The 19,355-nt window shown below is 40.7% G+C and overlaps 1 long non-coding RNA gene across 1 annotated transcript in view; it reads right to left on the bottom strand.

Annotated features, from left to right (window-relative positions):
* Positions 1-4,682: 4,682 nt before the first annotated feature.
* Positions 4,683-19,355, bottom strand: part of LOC146861300 (uncharacterized) — a 118,967-nt gene continuing 104,294 nt past the window's right edge. Inside the window, exons 3-4 of the long non-coding RNA XR_014979241.1 lie at positions 5,816-6,171; positions 4,683-5,543 (exon numbers count right to left, since the gene is read on the bottom strand). This is a non-coding gene — a long non-coding RNA (uncharacterized LOC146861300). The remainder of the gene's footprint in view (positions 5,544-5,815; positions 6,172-19,355) is intronic.

Below are 19,355 nucleotides of genomic sequence, written 5' to 3' on the forward strand. Positions count from 1 at the left end.
GACTGCAAGTGTTGCTTGGCTGACCTTTTGTATTGCTACAGGACACAGCAAGCTTCAAGAGGACATCCAGCTGATTGGTGGCAACTGCACTTGGACTGGACTTTGCTGCTGGGCTCCGCTTAACACCATGAGAGTCTCTAAATGCCTACCCAAAGGTCCTGTGGCCTTGGAAGTACACTTATGTGTTTTTAGGCACCAGTAAAGGTTCAGCATTGTTTTAAAAATAAAATGGCAAAGGGATTTAGAAGAAAGTTCAGCATTTTTCTTAAACAAATAACAGGGACCATTTCTATGTTGGGCATTGGTAATTTCTTTTAGAGTTTGGTGGACTGGTTACACAAGCATGACGGACATCATATTACAAGTTCATTATACTCTATAGCCCTTGTAATATCTGTCACATTTGTGATGGTGTTACTAGTTCAGCAAACTCAAAATCAGGCCTAAGTAACTTTTTTTTTACTTTTCTGCTTCCAGGCTTCAGCAGGACCAATCTTTTTGGTGTTTCTGAACTGTGCTCTATTGTGGACAGCCTCAAACTGTGTATAGATCCCAGGCCATGGTGAGCATTGACTACCATTGGTGTGTTTTTCTAAAAAACAAATTGAAAAAAATCATATCTCCTATTCCCCTTATTGCATTTTTGTTTCTATTGCCATCATTTACTATATTTTTCTAATTCAGTTTGGGTTTTATTGCCTATGGATTTGACTTTATTACTGTTTTGGTTATTTCTAAATATTTTACACATTGCCTTATGTTAAGCTTGTCTGCTCTGTGCAATAAAACCAGGGTTTGAGCTCAGGTTAATTTTGGTACTTTGAGGGTTCACGCTCACAAGAGTTAGCTTTTAGGAATGAAAGTAACTTGCATAATTTTCCATAGAGACATTACACAAAATACCACAAAATTACGTGAAATTGTGCATACTTCTGCAAAATGCGTCCCAAACTCAAAACATCACATGAACCATCCAGTCAAGTAAAATTATGTTCATACACGTAATTTCAAGCCAATTCCTTGTTTCTCACATTCAAAACACTAACTCACACATCCGGATTTGTAGTTTTGCGCTCAAAAAGTCCCTGATTTGTCCACTCGGGTAAAAATACCTACCTGAAAGACTGACAATGTTAAAGGAACTGCCTCTCCCATTTCAAACATTGCAGTTCGGATTCGGATTTGTTGTTTCATGTTCAAAAATTACCTGAATGGTCCGCTTGTGTAAAACATCTAAAATCTACCTGAAATGCTGCTTGCAATAATTGATGAAATGTACATCTCGTGTTAAATGTCTCCCCAAAATTACGCAATGTGTTGTAATGGTGTAATCTTGGGAATTTTACATAGATTTCATCATGTGACAATTACCAAAATTATGCCAATTAGTCCAGAGTCACTAACGTTTTACCCAGGTCTAGTTATTATTCCCTCAGAAGGCCAGTCACCCACTCCAAATATTAATTCTGTTTCTTATAATGGGATATGCATAATGCTTGGGATGGAGTACCTTTTGGCAAAACTCTACACCAAATCCTAATTTCTAGTCATACATTTCATACGTGAGTGTCATTTCAGTAATTTTGCATCACTCTTTTGACACCAAATTACGGAAACCTTGTGATTATGCCCATTATGTAATTATGCATAATTTGGCACAAAACACTTACTGCAGGAGCACAGGAACAACAAACTAGTGAGAGGAAGCATCTGCTGCCGTTCTTGTTTTGTTGCCTTTGGCAATATGTTCTTAGCACTAATGCGTCCTGGAGTCTATTTTTAAAATATCGTTAAATTCAGGGTTACGCTCCTCATGTAATTCTGCATGATATTTACAGTAATTTTGAGTAACTATGCTACACTAAAACACTTGAATTACACCTACACCTAGTGTGGAGGCTGCTAAATGTAAAGAATGCTTAATAATTTCGATGCCGATATGGAAAATATTATTACTCAATAGACTTACCAGTGTATTACTGCTCCATTGCCTTCTGCTCCATAGCCAAGTCAGGACAAGCCATCACCAGAATTCGCTGCATCATGGGGATTAGTGAACATCACCCTCTTTATTTTGTTGGGAGGACCTTCCCAGTTTTATAAGTGCTGTGAGGCAGGACTACTGCTGAAAGTCCTCCCACCGTTTCCTGCAGTGGACGCTGCAGTGCATATGAATCCCCTTGTGCTGCACTTGCCTGGCAATGGCCCGTTATGTATTTTTTCTTCTAATGGGGGCTGCTCTACAGAGTGTAAAGCAAGAAAAACTAAAATAATACCTTATATTCAGGGCCACTGGAATTATGCAATTTTATAACTGTGATGTTTTTCACATAATTGTGGATTTGGCACATTTGCCACATAATCTGCAGACATTGAGAAAAAGTTGTTTCTAACTCAAATGGACCAAAAGTTACTAAAGACAGGGAAACATGTGTTCCTGTGCACTGGGGCCGAATAACGAAGGCGGACGGACTGGAGTCCGTCCGCCATCGTAGTGGTGACTGGGACCGTCCTCAATACATTCGGCGGTTCCGCACACCAAATTAGGATGCGACCGCCACCATGGCAGTCGCATCTTGCATTTTAACCTTGCAGTGGGTGCTGCAGACAGCAGCACCCGCCGCTATGTTTAAAGTGCATGTTGTGCATTTCACTGCACTACGTGGCAGGCACCACACAGTGCCTGCCACTTGGTGCAGTAAAATGTAGGAGGGTACCATGGGTACCCCCCAGTGCACCCACACCTCCCCCCAAAACAAGGGGGGCCCTGCAACGGGCCCCCAAAACCAAACTCCGCCAGCCTTTCAATGGCGGTTTACCCGCCACAGAAAGGCTGGCTGAAGCCCGCATTGTAATTTGGCGGCCGGTGCCTGCTAGGCACAGCCACCATTTTACCTATTGTGGACCGACTGCCAGGCAGAAGAATCACAAATGCAATTAGGGAAGCGCTATTTGCGACTCCATTCTTTCCTATGGGCCTCAAGGTCCATAGGTGAAAATGGTCTTGCATTGCCTAAATTGATAAATTGATAACCTATTTGGTAATCACAAATTAGGTAATGCAGAGGCAAGGGCGCCAGGGAGCCTAAGGCCCCCCTGAGGCGCCCTTAACAAACAAATGTGCACATGTAAGGCGCACACATGCCCTAGGGGCATGTGTGCGCCATATGGCACTTTGAAAAATGCAGTTTTGTGCATTTTTCAAAGTATGCCCATGGTTAACAACAAATTGATGTTAATTAGCATTTCCTATATGCACACTTCGCATTTAGGAAAGGCTTCTTGTAAGTGTATTAGGTAATCACAAATTGCGATTCCCTATTTGCATTCACAATTTAGGTAATTGCAAGATATTGCGATTACCTAAATTGCAAATCCAAAAACCTTCATGCATAGCAAAAGGCCATTTTGCGATCGCAAACAGACAATTTTTGCGAATCGCACTGTTTGCAATCGCAAAATTGCTTGATGCATGTGTGGCCGTTAATCTCCCTGTGCCTACTAAAAATGAAAGTGTCCTTGTGTAACGTAACTGTTGCTTATGTAAAGCACTCTGATACCTTCGGGTCAAGTTCACACTATATAAAACTACAAAAAATGAATAGGTATCTACATTGCTTATCTCAAAAGATTTGTATGTATAATACACACTTTTGCTAATAATAATGTTCGCAATTTCTCAATAGGTCCAACTGCAAGAGCACGTGACTACGAATCTGCCACTGAAGAGAGCTCTACTCTAGCCCAATAGCAAGCCTTCAGTGAGGACAGCACTCTTGGTAATCTGGATAACAATGAGTATCTTGGTTCATCAGCTCAACCTGGGCAGGCCGCACCAGTGAGTCTCACTGGGCCCACACGACATCTCCCACCTCAGCTGTAACACCTCTGCTAACTGAAGCCTCCACTTCCTGTGTTACTACCACTGTAACACCGATTGTGTTTCTACTAGTCCTGGGTAATGTGGAGACCAAAGCACCATAGCTCCAACTCACCCAGGACCGTATTGGATGGGGCACACTGGGCCAAGGGCACAGGGCAGTAGAGGTAAGGGTCATGGGATGGATTCTGTGGGCCAGCATAGTGGGGCCCCTGGGGGTCACTCTCACCCAGGCCACCATCGACCAAGGCTTGGGAGCCTATCAATCAGTCCAAAGACATTATGGGTCAGTTACTCACCAAGCTCTAGGAGATGAAGCAGGTGCAGAGGGAGCTCAATTATCAGAATGAGGCTCAAACCTCCAATCTGGGCTCCCTGACCAGGGTGCTGCAGGACTTTTACACCCATATGCGCAGGGTTTTCCAAGCACCATCTACCCCCTATTGTGGTCCAATAATATCTATCACAGGAAGGGATGTTATGCCATATGATGTACCACCTGCAGCCACCCTAGGCCCTATAACTGTGGATATCCCCCTCACCCACAGGAGGGGATGTCCACGCATATTACCAGGAGGCGAAGATGGTAAGACCTTTCCCACTACCAGCAAGAAACCCCTACCCAAATTTCCTCCAGTGTGTTCCTACCCTTCAGTTTCATTTTGGTCTTTGGACTTCAATCTATTTTGGCTCTCCAACTATGGTTTCATTTACCATGACTGATTTCTTCACTTTTTGGTTTGCTTTTCCATTTTCTTCCTGTTTAATTTCTTCACACTTGGTTCAATAAATTCACAACTCAAAAACTCATGGACTGGTGTGTTATATCTCAACTGCATTTGTTTTCCTCCATCATAACTTTACAATGACAAAAATCAAAAGATTGTGTAAACATATATAATATGACACATGAGGACTGTTTATCTTAAGTTTCTAACCATAAATCCCAAAAATGTCAAACCAATAATTCATCTACCACTAAGAATATTTGTCTGTCAACATTTGCACTAACATAACAATCTATACATGTAACTAATATCCAGTGCCCGTTTTCACATTTCCAGTTCCAGACCTTGTCAACATGGAAGAAGGGGATATATCCAAAAAAATCGGAGTGGCTAGGCAAATGATCATTGGCTCATGTCATCAGCTGGAGCCAGATCTTCTGGCTCACATAAGGACTCCAACATAAATAACACCAATAGAGAAAAACACAGCAGTGTTACATTTTGTAGACACAGAATCATTCCAATCCACTGTTTCAGTATCTGGTGGAATGTATCAACCAAGTTTCTGTGGTGTTCCACAATAAATATATCCTTCGATGAGAAACATTAACAGCGACGTCCACATTACACACAATGAGGATTTTGCCAATGTGAAGGGAGAGTAGCATGGCTTGGCTCCCCTACCACTTGTTGTTTGAGCAAATAATGGCACAAATATTGCCTTAGTGCCAACGCACAACCGATTACAAGTCCAATATAATCTTGAATTCTTCTATTCAATCTCAGTGCAAGTTACCTTGGTACAAGATGTGTACACCCAAAGTCTGTGTCTGTCCTTCTCAGGATCAACCTATGCTCCCTTTGTACTTCGCACCAAATACCTGAAAATGTCACAACTCTGAAGTGTCCAAATCAAGATGACATGGTGAGGGAACCTAGAACAGATCAAAACAAAAAGATTGCAATCTGTCTGTCATGTTATGTTTGATTGGTAAAGTCTAGTTTTGGAGGACACAGTTTCACAAAACAATGAGAGATAAATAGTGTAACTGAACACTGTGGTCAATGTGTCAAAACTTTGAACAACATTTGGTCTGATTTTCTCTAAACTTGTCCTTCCTAACAAATTACCACCACATACTTCTTTCATCATCACATCTATAGTTGGTATAAAAGTGAAAGTGATAACATGTAAAGATATACTTACACTCATGAGAAGATGTCAATGACATCTTGAAGTAAGTCAACTGCTTCCATCTCATCACTATCATCTTCATTGGCATTTCAGGATCCTCACCATGTGGCCCTTCAATGTCTCCATCCTCAGTAATGTAAGAAATGCTCCATCACAGGGTAATGCTGTAGAACATGTAGCATTTCGGGAGTAGAGGAGGGCACCACCAGTTTTGTCGCAACAATGAAATCTTGCCTTTAGTAGACAGAGAGCCTGCTCCATTGGCTGCCATATGCTTCCATGGGTCTCATTGAAGCAGACTTCCCCCGGCTTTGTTGGCTTCCTCAGCTGTGCCAAAAACCATGGCCAGTTGGGATAAGCTGAGTCTCCTAGATGGAAGACAAAAAAAGTGGCAAAAATGTAATGCAATTCCAAATTATTAAACTAGAAATTCCTTAAACAATTTTATGAAAGATTGTACTGACCAACAAGCCAAGCCTTCTCAGATTTAAGTTGTGACATTTGCAGGGATATGGAGCTGTTCCGTAATACAAAGGAATCATGGGCAGAGCCAGGTAAATGCTCACAGATGCTAGTGATATACAAATCTGGTAAGCAGACAACTTACACGTTGATTAAATGGAAGTGTTTCCTCTTTCCGGTAGACCTGTTCTCTGGCATGTGCTGGCACTAAGACAATATGTATGCCATCAGTTGCTCCACCACATGTGGTAGGTGACCCAAACCATATAAGTCCTTCTTCACATTGGCTTAGTCCTGCTGCTGTGAAAACTGGATTAATCTATTGAGGTGTCTCATCAATGAAGATAAAACATTTTTAGCACACCACAGAAAGTTGGTTGTGACATTTAGCCAGATACTGCCACAGTGTATTTGAAGGATTCTGCGGCCACAAAACAAAGTGCCGCCATGAGTTTGCAAATTGGTGTAATGGATGTGGGATTCATGTTGTAAGGCTAAAGATCTGGCTCCAGCTGATGACATAAATCCAGTATAGCTTGCCTATTCAACCTGAACTCCTTGATTATATCCCATTTTCTCCATAGTAGCGAGGTGTGGAAATGGGCGGTACACATTTAACACATTTTCCACAGCAACCATGTCCAACACACAAGAAAGAAGATCTCAGTTTTGCACAATGTGTATGATGGTGTGCTTTGTCTATTAATTTGATTGAAAGGATTGATCCCACCTGATACCTGTTCACAACCAATGAACTGTTCTGAGCAGACACATGGCTCCCTAAACTCCACATATACATCATGTTGTTTGATGTCACGAAATACAGTTGTACCAAACAGGTCAATAGTGTTTATTGTGTCGGGTGTGGTGCACCTTCACTATTGTGGATGAGGTAATGGCAGCCCTAATGCGTGAGACATAGCATACTAGGCCCTTGTGATGGAGTGGATGTACCAAACATCACATTGGTAAGTTGGGATTATACACAAAGAAGAGTGAGCATATGATCCAAAATGACTAATGACATCCGTATCATTAGCTACATTTTGGAATCAAAACATCCAAATTGTGTTTAGCATCAGAAATACTGTTTCATACATTTTAAAGATGACAGGTTAGCATGATGTCTTACTCCTTCACAAATATGTGTGTGTAAGAGAGTCTGTTTATTGACAAATAAATAGGCATACAATCTTTGTTGAATCTTTGTTGAATCACAGACAGGAATGTATGTACATTGGTGACAGTGACACATACACTAAACCATTTCTCAATATCCTTTGTCATGTCCATATGATAAAGCTATGATGGAGATGAATGGCAAACTTAAAGGAATTTTGCAAGATGGAATGTTCCACCACATATGTGTAGAAGTATCCCGTCAGGAAATCTCAAAATCAGGCCTAACTAATTACTCATTTGACAATGTTGAAATGCATCAATGTGTAGTATTGGGATTTATATGTTAATCTTTGAAATAAGTATTGTATTGAATTAGTGTGTATAATAATTACTGTGATATGCTACAAAGTCTTTGACTACAGTGAAAGCCAGCATATTTAGTGAACAAATTTCACTCAGATACAACAAACTTCAAAAAACTAGAGGTATTTAGGAGTGAAATGTGAAAATGTGTTTTGCTCTGTACTGAAGTGTATTAGAAATGTTTCATGGGCTATGTACATACTAATGCTGATGAAGTAATTTATCAATCCACCCAAGTATTTGTTTCTTACTCTCTTTAACAACATATGTATCTACATAGTATGTGATGCCTTGCTAAGCTACTTTAGTGCAGAAGTCATTTATAATTGTTGACAACTGACATATACTTTATGACATGAAGTAAGTGTTACCATTGTGAAATGCCCAAACAAAGGTAACCTGCTTTCAGTTTATCTTATTATAGGTACAACATTGCAGTATTTGTTGACACACATTTATTTATATTTGACTTATTGAGAATGAAAAGTATGCATATTTTAGGGGCTTGTGAACACACTGTACTATGGTGATAGACCCTACTACATCTGTTCCACTTGCATCCTTGCCCACCACCCAGAATGCCATCTCCACCCTTCATCTTTTCCCCCCTAATTGGCCAAACCCGCCCTCCTAAAAGTGGTGGTGTTTCCAATGCTCCAGGCAACTCACCTCTGCCCCTGTCCCCCTGACTGCACTGAGTGAAGAGGCTATTGACCTCCTCAAGAACATCTCTGTAGGTCGGACTGCCCTACTGAATAACATCCAGGGGCTTGGCTGTCAATTGCAACAAATTGTAGCCTTCCCGGAAGGCATTCACAGTGTTATATATGACCTACAGATGTCTTTTCAAGGTCTAGCCTCCTCACTGACTGCAGCCTCCCAACCATCCCAACCTTGTGCCCCACCTCCTGCCCCTTTCCCATCCAAATTTCCGATTCCCAGTCCTGTCCCAAGCACACTCCCACCTTTGCACTCACCCACTCACACAGACACAAGCAGCACACCCACACAGAAACACAAACACTACCAAAAAATACAGGTGTGCCTGCAGACAAGCACGACTCCCACCACTGCAACAGACATGGTGCCCACCACCACACCCATATAAACCACCCCCAACATACCCACAAAGACCGCACCAACCACCACACATACATGCACCACCCCCATGACCAGCACAACCACAGACACCGCACCCACCACCACATCCACATGAACCACCCAAGGCACAGACACTGCACCTACCACCATAACCACATGCACCACCCCACCACCAACACAGATACTGCATCAGACACCACACTCACATACACCACACCCACCACACCCACAGACACTGCACCCACCACCAAACCCACATGTACCACCACATCCACATCCACATGCACCACAAACACACACAGCACCTCCACAGCAGATCCAACCAAGCACACACATACCTTAGAATACACACCCAAAAAGCAAAGATGCCCACACACAAGCATGCAACAAACATCTAGTAAGCCAGACACACCCAAACATGCACAACATACACTAGACCCACAGGCACCCTCAACAGACACATGCACATCAGACACTGCCATTACCTCACTAACCCAACTCTCTCCTGAACACCCTACCCATTTTACTATAAAAGATGTAATTATTACCCTTGCCCTAACCCCTTCCAAACCCTAACTCAACCCTACCAAACGCTAATCTACCACACCCACACTCCAGCCCACCCCTTCTGCATCCCAAACCTCCCCTTTCAAATCTCAACCCACCCTTACCAAATGCCAATCCACTCCTTCCATACCTCAACCCACCCCTTTCACATCCCAAACCACCCCTACCAAATGCAAATCCAGCCCTTCCACATCCCAAAACACCTCTGCCAAATGCACAAGCACCCCTTCCAAAACCACAACCTCCCTCCCAAACCCAAGGGTACCCCTCCCAAACCCAACCCCCCATGTAAGAGCTTGGAGGTGCCTAGTCTGCCCATTAGATGCCCCTTCCCGAGGAGGTAATCTTGGCAATGTAGTTGGAGGCAAGCTTTGAGCCACTGCAAAACAGTACAGATTTTTTGCTTGATGGACAGCAATTTGGATTCTATATTCTTTTGAGAGTCCTATCTCATTTTGTTAAACAAATACATACTTATTATTTGACCAAAATAGTCCTGGCATTAATTTCCCTTAGCAAGTGTTTGATACCTAGCAATGTTTCAGAGTAAAATGTGGAGTATTTATTTTTCCTTACCATAATGGCAGGTAATACAACTGATTTTTTTCAATGTCTATTTTGTTAAGTGCATGCACTGGTTAACATTGTATGTGATAGTCATTTGAATTTAGGTGCAAGCACTCATCATAGGAATAGCCACTTGTACCAACTAGTTGATGTTATCAGTCTGAAATATTTTGTGACTATTAAGATTGGATACAGTATAGGACTTGCAGTAGAGAAGGGGAAAAGTTACATTGGATGTATATGTTGAATACTTCTAATTTGTGACTGACTCTGATTTTACAGTTAATTTATAAGGTACAGTACAGGTTAAACCTTGCTGAGTGCAATTTCTACATCATGTTACATTGCCCTTATCCCTATGATGTGTATTGTACATGTTTTCAGTGTGGTCATTTTAGGAACTTCAGTAAACACACCTGCATGGTGACTTTTTCATTTTTATTTAGATATTCTTTTTTGTGTAACTGTCCACTTTTTGGAAATCAGCTTATACAAAATGACAACGTACATTATGATGATACAGGTGTGTTTCTTAAAATTTCTTTAACATCAATATTGCAGACATATGCATTGCACATGTATATGCTATTGCTTGTAAGAGATATTTATAGATGCACAAGTCCTGTGAGCATGTTTACGGACGAGTTATTAGGTGACAGGTAAGAGTGTATTTTACTGCTGATTGTGTCCACGGCAGTGATGGTTTTGTTTGTCATCAAGCAGCAGCATCAGGACTTAGAGGATTTTATCCATGGCAGAACGGTAAGTGTGTAAGTGAGAAAAGGTGAGTTTCTTCCTTATGTCCCTTCCATTCCACCAACTCAGGTGTGGAGGATTTACCGCCACAGTGACATTGGCAGGAAGGCACATCATGATTGGCTCGGTGGAAAAACTGGTGGTCCTCCCTCCAACAGCTGCTTTTGCCTCTCCCACCATCGATGCAGTCATGATTTCCTGATGGTGACGGAGGGACCACAGCAGTCTTTCACCTAAGGACCTGCTAACATTTAAATAGGGCATGCGGATGGCCAAGTCGGTGGACAAGAAGACCACCTAAAAAGCCTTAGCGGAGCTCGATCCTCCAAGATATAAATCAGGCCTCAGGTTCGTTACAGAGGGTTTTCAGAAAGACTAAAGGCTGTAGGTTTTTGGCAGACAGGCTCCCCAGCCAAAATATCAACCGCATTTTGAGGGCTAATGAAGGTGGCAACCAATCAAAAGCAAGACCAGTGTGTACCTCTTTACTGAAGTCAGTAAAGATACTGTGGCTCAAATCGTATTTAGGAAGCATGAGTCTAGTAATACAAACCTATTTTAGAAATTAGATGGAAGAATTTAAAAAGCTAAACAACTGCTCAAGTAATCGAGCATGTAAGTTATGTATCCATGAGCAGCCATTCGAGGCAGATGCCACGTTTTAGTCTATGATCTCAGCTTTTGTCAGTTTCCTAGAACCTCACTTTTGTGCGGTAAAATGAGCAGAAACTTGGAAAACAGAGGCCAGGCTGATATGGGCACTGGGGTCAGTAATATCTACACTCTAGACCCTTTCCTTGCTAAGCACATACTCCACATGGATGATAATGGCAACTCTTTTACTCTTTGACAGCAATGCAGTTAGCAAACTGCCAATCCTGCAGTCTTGCAACCTCTTTCACAACAGGTGAAACAGAGGCTCCTGCTTCTACAATAGTAAGGCTTTCAATAACAGCCAACTCAAAATCAACCTTCCAATGGTCATCTGCCAATATACAACATATGCATTGTATGTAGCCAAATTAATCCAGTGGCCAGCCAAATTCTTATGCCATGTGAGAAGTTTATAACTTGCATTATATGGTTGAAGAACTTGAGGCCAGATGTATGACCCTTTTAAGCCGTCGCAAACCGGTCATCGGCCCGTTTGCAACCTCTAAAAATGTGTGTGGTATGGACAAACCCTATTGTGTGAGTCGGTAACCTATTACCGACTCGCAAAATTAAGTTTGCAAGCCCCGATTAGGAATGGGCGTACCAAGGGTATCCCTTCCTGACGTCCAGTCGCACTGGTATGTACAATTGTTTTGTGACCGCAAATGCGGCCGCAAAACAATCAAAGTTGGTGGTAAGTCACTCGCAAGTATCTTTTAAGAGCAGGCACCACTGCCTACTCTTAAAAAATGAAACAGAAACATTTAATTTTTCTTTTTAAATGCATCCCGTTTCCTTTCAGGAAAACAGCCTGCATTAAAAGAAAATACTGCTTTTATTTAGAAAGCAGTTGCAGACATGGTGGTTTGCTGACCCCAGCAGGCCACCATGCCTGGGAGTGCTGGCCCTTCCTAATGTTTTGCAAATTGCAACCTGCCTCATGAATATTAATGAGGCAGGTCATTAGTGACCCATTTGGGAATCACAAACAGTTTCACAGACAATGTTGTACATTCCATTTTGCAAGTCGCAAATTCCGATTTGCAAAACATTACAATTTGCGACTCGCAAAATGGAATGGTCGTACATCTTCCCTAGGTCATTTTTATGCACTTTACCCATGTACTTAATGTAATCTACTACACAGGTGGGCTTGTGGACTATATCAAACTGACCACAAACCATGACAGGAGACAAACAGCATTCGCTCTTTGTACAAAATCAAGGACTCGTCGACTGCGGCATTCTTTCCAGTAGTACACATCTTTGGAAACTTGATAGAAACACTTCCAAAACCAAATTCTAACAACCATTCATGGCCCAGGTTGTCCCAAAGCAATGCATTAGAGTTATCATTGAAATGTTGCATGCAGTGTTTGGTGGAAAATGTCTAGTTCAAAATATTGGGAGACAGAAATATCCCCAAAACAATTGTGTGTTTCTGAAGCATGGATATCATTTTCAAGAATATTACTTCTTCAGGTACTCAATATCATTTTTAAGAATATCAATGTATTTAATATTGTTTTCAGTAACATTGTTGTAAAAAATGATGTTTTATAACTATTTTGTATTTTAGTTAACATATTAATTTTATGTGCAACTATTGTTAGTATAATTGTTATTATTATTTTAATATAATGTGTGATTTTAAGTGATTTCGAATTTTTTATTTGTTGATAATATTAATGTATAATGTCATAGCGGGTTGTTGGGTTTGTAAGGGGACAGGTTGAGAAGTTAAATAAGTAATAATTAATTAACAATTACATATTAATTGGTAAGTAAATATCTAATTGCTTATTAATAATGTACATTTTGTTATACTTGTTTATTTTAATTAGATTTTAAATTCAGGCTGCTTGGTTTGTAGGAGTTTAGGGTGGGAAGTAAAAAAATAATTAATTAATAGTTAAATATTAATTGTTCATGAATTATTTAGTTGAACATTAATTATTAAATTGTTGCATACTTATTTTTATTATTTGGGATGTTTATAGCGCATCAGCTACACAGGGAGTGTCCTGGCACTTAGCATTATGATCTAATTCCAAACAACAATGAGTGCTAGAAAGCAGGCCCAAAGAGCCATGTCTAAAGGAGTCTCTTGAAGATCAGGATCTCCCCGGTGGCACAGAGCTGTAGTAGGAGTGCATTCTGCTCCCTGTTAGCCAGGTAGAAGTAGAAGCTGCCACCCCATTTTAGTTTAGGTGTGCACTGCTAGGTTTGTAGGGGTATAAGGTGGGACTTAATTAATTAATCAACTATTATTAATTCAGCCATAATTAAATATTTAATGTAAATTGTTTATTATTGATTAATCTTAGTTAGATTTTAGGTGCAAGCTGCTGGGTTTGTAGGGGTATAGGGTGGGAAGTTGCATCAAGTTAAATTAAATAAAAACAATTGTACGTTAGTACATTATTTGTTCTTGGACTGTTACTTATGCACATTAATTATGTTACCAATACTGGTGTAATTGTTCTACTGTTTAATTAGCTTTTTATTTATTTTACTATTTACATTTGTATTACATATGTATTTTTAAATGTTGTGTTTTACTTTGTACAAGTTGGTTTAGAAGAAAATATATCTGCGTTTTCATAATAATTGATCTTAATATGTAATTTGTTAATTGGTAATTAATTGTGTATATATTTTTGCAATTTATAATTTATTTTATAGTATGGTATAGTATGACATATGGTATGATATTTGTTACTCAAATTGTCTTTTATGTATTAATTGAAAATATTACTAATGATTTGTCTTTTTGGTATTTAAGTTGTATGTTTATTTGTAATTAGATGTTTTTACTTTCTTATTGTAATTATTTGGTTAATTGTTTTTATCTTTAATACACACACATATATATTAAATACATATATATGTATTTTATTAATAATGTTTAGTTTCAAAGTTTAACATGTTTTCCATATTAATAGGGTGACTAATGTATGTTATGTTTTTGAGGTGAATAATTTTCCCCACTGTTGATTAGACTGGTGTGGGAATAGTACTCTTAACCCCTCTGAAGTACAACACTTTCCCTAGTGTTGCATTGACTGGGGTGGGAATAGTAAATTTAACCCTCTGAAGTCGAACACTTATCCTACTTTTGCACTGACTGGAGTAGGAATAGTCAGTTTAACCCCCTACAAAGGATAACGCCTTCACTACTAACTGTAACCCTTCCGATGTACAGCGCTTTCCCTACTGTTGCACTGACTGGAGTAGGAATAGTAAATCTAACCCCTCCAATGTCCTAAATGTAACCTACATTTGCATAAACTGGAGTGGGAATAGCGCAGCTAATTTTCCCAGACTCTAATATTTTTCCTAATAATACTTAAATATATTTGATGATATAATTAGTTAATTTTAATATTTTTTTGTATTTGTTTATTTTATATATTTGTTATTACTTTTTTGGGGGAAAGTGTCGTGAAGGTTCATTAAATAGTGCCAAGTTTATTAGCACACAAAAAAACATAAAAATCATCAACAATTCAATTACAAAATATATTAATGAAATAAGCCATTTTTAAATTTTCCAATGTTTATTACATTTTTTTAAAATGTGTTTTGTTTTTTAAAATGTTTTATCTTTCTGTTGTTTGCTTATTTCATTAATATCTTTTGTAATTGAATTGTTTATATTTGTTATATTTTTTTTGTTTGCTAATAACTTTGGCAACATTTAATGAACCTTCACAACACTTTCCCAAAAAAGCAAATTCACTTCAGCTCCTACCTAGAACGTTTCAGGGCGATGCATCAAGCAGGGGTTGGGGAAAAAGTTCATTCTTAAAAGCAAATTTCCCACGCATTTTCAATAGACTTCTTTAAGCAGCAATACCTCAAAACCTGCTGAATGGAATTAAACACATTTGGCAGGAAGCTAGATCTTGGTCTGCAGATTTGTGCTTTTAGCCATTTGGTCTAAATCCCTTGAACCCAGTTTTAAAAAATAGAGCCTCTGATTGGCCCTGGGTGCTATATTTCCCTTGCGCGAATTGTTTCCGCAGCCGCAGCACTCGATTGGCTGTCAGCAACATGAGAAAATGTTATGGGCACTTACCACAGGACTAGGGGTCATAGTCACCTGTCCTGAACTTAGAAAAAAAAATACATATATTGGGGTGGGATATCCCTACCCTGCCCCCCTAGGCCCCATTGGTGGGATACAGAGGTACCTTTCTGGGGCCAAAATATAAAAATATTCTGCTATTTTTGCCACGATTCTGTGGGAAACCTATAGGATCACTGCACAAAGAAGAATATGGGGTCCTGGCAATTTTGTTTTTTAATATTTGGGGAGGGGGACCTACTCCCCGTACCAATTTTAGGCCCCAAGGTTCCCATCACACAGGGCTGGGAATCTTAAGTAGGGTAGATGGGCAAAATGTGCAAAAAAGCGGGGGGGGGGACATGCAGCACCCCTCCCTGAGCCATTATAGTCCCCAGGGAGCACATCTTACAGGGCCTTGTTCATTCATCAAGGAGGGCGAGGGGAGCACGGTCCTCCGCTTTAAACCATTATAGGCCAAGGGAAGCCCATTCTCTGGGGCTGAATTTAACACAAAAATAAAGGGGGGCCACGTTGCCTCTTTCCTGAGCCTTTGTCGCCACAGGAGAGCCCATCTCCAAGGCCCACACTTACCTTCAAAAAGAGAAGGGCTGCATGACTCCCCTTCCTGAGCCTTAAAAGGAGACCCCATACACTGGGGCCGGCTCAACTACTCTGTCCTTGGACAGAATAGTTTCCCTGCCAGCACCAGTGCAGTCAGAGAAACATATATTCTCCTAAACCTAAAAGAAATATACGTATTGGGCTTCGGATGAGGGTCGTCTGGGACCCCTCCATCACGTCTAGTTGAGAGGGGTATCTCTACACGGTCCCATATAGGTTTTTATCTATATCTTTATAGTTTGAGCCTTAATTTCTCAAGAAACCCTTGATTGATACTAAATCACAAAAAACACGCTTTCTGTGCCAAGATCTAGCTTTCTGCCAAACTTTGTGTGATTCCGTTCTGCCATTTTGGCTGTAGCAGGGTCTAATTTTCATTTTGAATATTGCATGTGGACATGCATTTTAGGACCCCACTTTTGCCCTACCCCAGCTTGACATATCACTCTGAAACTTCCAGAAGGAAGGTGTTGTGGTGGATGGGACTTTTTTTGGATGGTTTTGTGAAGATTCGTCAAATGCTGCCAAAGTTATAAGCAAACTAAAAAATTATTTTCCTATTGAAATGTTGTTCTAACTATAACTGACTTAGATACAAGTGGCCTTATTATGATGTTGATCAGAAAGCATTCCAACTGACTCCTTGACCGACTCGGGTTCAGTGAGTCCGACCAACCGATTACGATGTTTCCGAACACCGTTCGGTCGGACCCCAACTGACTTCAGGAAGGAGGGGTCCCATTGGTACTCCCATGGGCCCCAACTGGAGGCCTGTGGGTGAAGGGGGGCCTCCTACGGGCCCCCAAAGCCATTTGATTACGGGCAGACCAATTTAAAAAGGCTGTCCGAATCCAACATCGTAATATGGTTCCCACCGACTCGGAGTCTCAGAATGCTGGGCAGAACAGAGTAGGAAAGACAGAAAGGTTACCTTCTATCGTAATCGTAAACATGGGTTCGGTAACGGGTTAGAAACATCCGAATGCCGTTCGGAGCCTTTCCGACCAACATCGTAATGAAACCCAAAGTTTTCACAGGTGCCAAGTCTTCCAAAGATATTTAGAAATCATTAATTTATTATCGTCATGACAAATGTAAAAAAAGAACTCCAGCCTCTGAGCCTATGCTGCTATTGATGGACAATGGTTAAATCAACAAAAGTTCTACAATCCTTTCAATCGCTTTCAAAACACTAGATCGTGTCAAGTGCTATTCGCTCTATGGAGCATTACCACCATTTACCACCATTTCAATAACCTATTGTGACTTTATTCATCCAGTGACTTGTATGGATGATTCACTGGGTGCATAACTTGCTGTATAAGTGAGTGATTAGGTGTCTCAGTTAATGTATAGGTGAATGGCCAGGTTATTCAAATATCTGTATCAGTCTGTAAACTGGTGTCTAGGTGGCTGCATGGCTTGGTGAGTGGGTACATGAGTGGCTGTATGGGGAATTGGTTGTCTAAGTAACGGTATGAGTGTCTCCGTGGGGGTGGGTGAGCAGGTGTGTGACTGCCTGCATGGATGAGTGAGTGGGCAAGCCAGGGGCTGTGTGGGTTAGTGAGTGTGTATGTGAGCGGCTGTATGGGTGAGTGAGTGTACATATGGGTGAGTGAGTGGATGTGTTGCTGGTATATGAGTGAGTAACTGGGTATGTGAAAGGCAATATAGGTAAGTGGTTGGGTATATAAATGACAGTATGGGTGAGTGAGTGAATGTGAGAGTGGCTGAATGGGTGAGTGTGTGCTTGAATCAGTGACTGAATAGGTGAGTGAGTACATGTTAGTATCTGTATGAGTATGAGTAAGTGGGTGTGTGTCTAACTGTATGGGTGAGTAAGTGGCTGTGTGATTGGCTATGGTTGAGTGAGTAGGTGTGTGAGTAGCTCTATGGGTGACTGACTCGGTGTATGGGTTGCTGTATGGATGTATGAGTGGATATGTCATTGACGGTATTAGTGAGTGAGTGAGTGTCTGAGTAGATAAATGGGTAAGTGAGTAAATTCTTTAGAACTATTAGGGCTCTCACCCCTGTCAAATGTGATGGCTGCATTTCTTTAGTGTGTTCAATTTCATCATCACCTATCGCCCAGGGACCAAGAAGTAACAATCTGATTTTCTTTCTAGACTTGGGTATGCTCACTCTCAGACTCCCCTACTATCATTCCACTGGAAAAGGTAGTCCCGAAGAATGGAACAAAACACCTAGCCAAACTATTACAGACAAGTGTTCCTTCACGCTTAGAAAGTGTATATCCCCACTATAGAATTATGACATCAGGAAATTCAATGAAATCACAACACAGCATTAGCAGGGCAACCAGGTATAATGAAAACCTATAAAAAATGGCACATTTCATCCCTTTCAAAAAGATACCCACCCCTGCAGAATTTATCAAATATTCATTGATCATATCGTAAGACTGCATCTTCTACTGACTAAAATCATCTCAGATCGGGGAGTTCAATGCAATTTTGGAGAACACTCTGTGATAAGTTAGGAATAGTGATAGCCTTGTCATCTGCCTTCCATCCATACACCAACTGGCAAACTGAAAGTTTCAAACAATCCCTAGAAACTACACTAAGATGCTTACTATCACATACAGAGGACAATTGGATCAGGCCTTACCCCTAGCTGAATTCATTTATAAAACAGCACCCACTCCGCTACACAATACACACCCTACTTCTTCATGTCAGGACAACATCATTGGGTCCTTCCCATTGAAATATCAGGAGTTTCTACTATCCTTCCTTAAGTCACAGAAAGATTCGAACAAGTGCATGAGATTCAAAAATAAGCTAGGACAAGCTTAGCAAAAGTCAAATTGGTCAGGAACGCACAAACTGACAAGCATAGAACCCCAGCACCTATATACAAGGAAGGAGACAGAGTGCGGTATCAACACAACACTTCTGATAAAGGAACCTCTACAGACAATATAAATTAAAACAAACCAACAGCAAAACCAAAGGTTGGGTGAGATTTGAAAAGCTTTGGTGAGGTGATGCCTTAATAAATAGGGTTAATACTAGACTAAAGCCTTATTATATGTTAGTTTATAGGTACCATGTCGTCAGGTACCATTCATCAGATTGGTGTGAATGCCTGCTGCAGTGTTGCTGTTGAGTAAATGTGCCACAGCGTCTTTGATTCTACATGCTCTCTCCATCCCAATCCTCTTTCCCCTTGGACTTGCCACTGGAGCAGTGTCTCCTCTTGTAAATCGAGGACAAGTCTAAGGAGGATTCGGGAGCTAGC

The sequence above is a fragment of the Triturus cristatus genome, chromosome 3_1 (genome assembly GCF_964204655.1).
Source record: "Triturus cristatus chromosome 3_1, aTriCri1.1, whole genome shotgun sequence".
NCBI classification, from domain to species: domain Eukaryota; kingdom Metazoa; phylum Chordata; class Amphibia; order Caudata; family Salamandridae; genus Triturus; species Triturus cristatus.